Here is a 4,447-nt window from a genome sequence, read left to right on the forward strand (position 1 = left end):
CTATAAAAGTTGTGTGGGTTATTTCCGGTATCTTTCTGTACTTAGCAACAAAGCGCTTGTCACATAATTAGTTTTGTGGTCATTTATTTGGATATCTTCAGTAGTTTTAAGGCCGCGGGATGTTGTGTTAGCAACAGACAATTTGAGATATCTTTCTGCAGTGAAAGCAAAAGCCATGCAAGCAAAACTTGACAAATGATGAGCTGATGAGTTGTTCGTGGTGGTATTTGAATATTTGATCTGTTTCGTACCTGCATATGTGGTATGGTTGCTCATCTCAGTGAGGCAGGCAGATTGCTGGAATTTTGCCCAAGCCCAACACATCATATGTTCGCTTGGGATTTCAGTATCCGCTGTGTCTAAATTTGGAACAATCCATGTGTTTGCATGCATGGCGTAATTCAAATATGTGATGGATCAACCAAAGCTGCGATCCAGCTCTATCGTTGGTGTTGGTTTTTGACGCCAAGCGCATGGCTTGCCTATGGTCCTATGTAGTGCTAGTTTTGTGTGATATGAAACACATTTATTCCCGTGTTAACAATAACATGATTCCGTCGTAGTCTAGGTGGTTAGGATACTCGGCTCTCACCCGAGAGACCCGGGTTCAAGTCCCGGCGACGGAAAATCTGTGTTTTTGTTTTTCTATTATTTCCCTAAAGTTGAATGATCATTTTTCCTGATCTTAGTGAAGGATAAATGCATCTGCTAATGTGCTGTTCATATCGAAGCTACTTCTGTTAGATGCTCACTGTTGAATATAGGAAAGACAGTTTGTCACCCTGAACAGCTTGGTGAAATTATCTTCATTTTGAGATTGTTTTGCTCGTTTTTGGTGAAAGCAGTTTGTGATGGTGGCCAGTTTGTGATGGCAGTCCTAACCTTTTGCTCATGTGTTGCATGCGAAATTCAGAGATGTGTTATGGATCGAAGGTTTTCTTCTATCATTTCTAGCTTTTTAAGCTTATTAGGAGGTGTGCACTCACTCTTAACTACTGTCGACGTTCAGAATGTGACAACATCAGCATCAAATGTATTCTTCAGCTCATCTGAAAACCTTTTGCTCGTTTCCGGATGAGCTGCGCAAACTAGATTCACTTCACTTGTTGGATGTTGCGATAGATATCTGATTATTCGATTCTGTTTCTTGCGATAACACGTTGCAATCAGTTGTGCTATGAACTTTCGATTGTACTGTTAGAAGCAGATTGCTGTTTAATCACCATCTGCATTTACGGTATGCTTACTGAATCAGATTGCAGAACATTCAGTGAATTGTCTGAATAAGAATGCACTTTACCTGCATTTTTTTCATACCAAAGCCAGCGGAACTGAGTCGTGAAATTTCCATACCATCTGTAACTTCTACTGCAAGTTCCCGCAGTCAACACCGGACCAACACTTTCGGGCTTTCGGCTTGTCATCGTAGGATTCCTTATAATTGCTCCTCCTGTCAAGTTTTCTCGACGCCTACCCTACAAACCACGTCCGCCATTAATTTTCCTTCGTTGTTTACCTTGGCCATGGCTAAAAGCTCAGCATCGGTGGCGGCAGGGGAGTGTGTACCCGAGATCACGTCGCCCAGATGGGAGCACCGCGACGCTCACTCTCGAGGTGACGGATTACCTGCAGCTAAGGGCATGGGCGTCGGCAAGATCGTCAGCGCGACCACCGCAATTTCGTTGGGGAGTCTAAAGGTCTGTTTGGTTTCAAATTAGTCATCAACTTATAAGTCGAAAAGTGAAAAAAGTGACTTATTTTGCCAAACAGACCTAACTTATAAGTCACCCCAACTTATAAGTCATAAGTTGCTCCACCCCAACTTAAAACTTATAAGTCACCCCCTTTTGCGTGGGTTCCATCACCTTTACATTAAAAAAAGATAGGAAGGTGTGATCAGGTGACTTATAAGTCGGGTGACAACCAAACAGGCGTGACTTATAAATCACTGGTTTTAAGTCACCTGATTTATAAGTCAGATGACTTATTGAAACCAAACAGGCCCTAAGCTGGAATAGTTGGCGCTACTCGGGGACGGCCACGATACAGTGCGTCCTCACTGTCGTCACGGGCAAGTCGGCCCAGCTGAACAAGCAAATCATTTCGTGATGCCTCCCAAATCTAGTTAACATGCTTATGGTACTGTGCGCTTGTGGCCCAATATATGTTTTTGTGTTTCCTCAAAAGTCAAAACCCAACGTTAACAAAGCAAAACGAGGGGAATTGTCTTGAGTACTATCCACCATGACCACCTCACTTGGTGATAAAAATATATTGGCACACCGAATGGGTATCTTTCTTTATCTGTTTCTGGCTATGTGATCACCGTCAACCACAGTTAATGGGACTATATATATGCACGAACAGTTGATGGGGAGGCTGGAAAATAAATAAATGTCATAACAACTAACCGACGAGGTGGATGGTGACGAGTCAATGATTTGTTGTACTTTTTTTTAAACTACAAATGATTGCTTGAGTTTTACAACCACCTTTTCAACTAAGTATGTTGCTTGTACTTGGTTGGATACTAACATAAAGTTAAGGTGACTGGTTTCAAAAAACGGTTGGTTCGCTAACCGCCCAACCTCTACCGCATAGCCATTCTATTGAAGGAAAAACGATGTCCTCTTTGTCTCTCACCAATGTAGCAAACAATCTCTTGTAGCACACCGACCCACCCGATAGCACCGCCAGGAGACCCGCACGTTCGGAGCAGCTTCACCGCGCTCTGCAGCATCGCCGTCGAGTCTCGCAACAACCGGTCTATAGCCGCAGAATCCCATGCTCGCGGCGTCGAGAGGCGTTGCTTTTGGAGGAACTTTCTCGAGCTCATAGTACTTGTTCCGTCAATAGAAGGTTGTTGCCGGCGATTGTTGTTGTATTCGAGGATTATTGTGTTGATTGCTTCAATTTTGTTTTTATTTTCCTTTGCCCATGCACAATTTCGATCTTGTATGACTTTGCTCTTTTTTGGGGTGATTCTTCATATGTGATCGTTGGTGTTGTTTTTTTGCGAGGGGTTGGTGTTGTTTGTTGATTGACCCTTGGGACAAAGGTAGCACAGTGTTGGACCACAAGTGTATGAGTTTGTAGCAAGCATCAAAATTTTCTTAATGAGAACCAAGGTATCCATCCCTGAAGGTACAAGTTTCACCACCAATGTTAAATTGTATTACAATACAGATAACTTCACTTGTGTTCCCATTAGCAAGGTGTCAACCTTACTAGCTTTGCTAGTTGTGTTGGGGAACGCGGTATTTCAAAAAATCTCCTACTATCACGCAAGATCTATCTAGGAGATGCATAGCAACGAGAGGGGAGAGTGTGTCTACGTACCCTCGTAGACCGAAAGCGGAAGCGTTAAGTGACGCGGTTGATCTAGTCGAACGTCTTCGCGATCCAACCGATCAAGTATCGAACGCACGGCACCTCCGCGATCTGCACACGTTCAGCTCGGTGAGGTCCCTCGTACTCTTGATCCAACTGAGGCCAAGGGTGAGTTCCTCAGCACGACAGCGTGTTGACGATGATGATGAAGTTACCAACACAGGGCTTCGTCTAAGCACTATGACAATATGACCGAGGTGTAAAACTGTGGAGGGGGGCACCGCACACGGCTAAAGATCAACTTGTGTGTTTTGGGGATGCCCCCTGCCCACGTATATAAAGGAGGGGGGAAGAGGAGGCCGGCCTAGGAGGGGTGCGCCTATAGGGGGAGTCCAACTAGGATTCCCAATCTTAGTTGGAGTCCCCTTCCTTTCCGAAGAGGGGAGAGAGGAAAGAAGTAGGAGAGGGAGAAGGAAAGAGAGGGGGGCGCTGCCCCCTCCCTAGTCGAATTCAGACTTGCCATGGGGGGCGCGCGGCCAACCCTTGAGGCCCTTCTCTCCTTTCCAGTATGGCCCATTAAGGCCCACTACTTCCCCCGGCGAATTGCCGTAACTCTCTGGTACTCCGAAAAATACCCGAATCAGTCGAACTTTTCCGATGTCCGAATATAGCCTTCCAATATATCGATCTTTACGTCTGGACCATTTCGAGACTCCTCGTCATGTCTGTGATCTCATCCGGGACTCCGAACAACCTTCGGTACATCAAATCACATAACTCATAATACAAATTGTCATCGAACGTTAAGTGTGCGAACCCCGCAGGTTCGATAACTATGTAGACATGACCGAGAGACATCTCCGGTCAATAAACAATAGCGAAACCTGGATGCTCATATTGGCTCCTACATATTCGACGATGATCTTTATTAGTCAAACCGCATAACAACATACGTTGTTCCCTTTGTCATCGGTATGTTACTTGCTCGAGATTTGATTGTCGGGATCATCATACCTAGTTGAATCTCATTACCGGCAAGTCTCTTTACTCGTTCGGTAATGCAACATCCTGCAACTAACTCATTAGTCATATTGCTTGCATGGCTTATAGTGATGTG

At 44.7% G+C, this 4,447-nt stretch overlaps 1 non-coding gene across 1 annotated transcript; it reads left to right on the forward strand.

Moving 5' to 3' along the window:
- Nucleotides 1-553: 553 nt before the first annotated feature.
- Nucleotides 554-626, forward strand: TRNAE-CUC. Its single transcript has one exon. It is a non-coding gene; the product is annotated as a tRNA-Glu (tRNA).
- Nucleotides 627-4,447: the final 3,821 nt, after the last annotated feature.

The sequence above is a fragment of the Triticum urartu genome, chromosome 7 (genome assembly GCF_003073215.2).
Source record: "Triticum urartu cultivar G1812 chromosome 7, Tu2.1, whole genome shotgun sequence".
Taxonomy (NCBI): domain Eukaryota; kingdom Viridiplantae; phylum Streptophyta; class Magnoliopsida; order Poales; family Poaceae; genus Triticum; species Triticum urartu.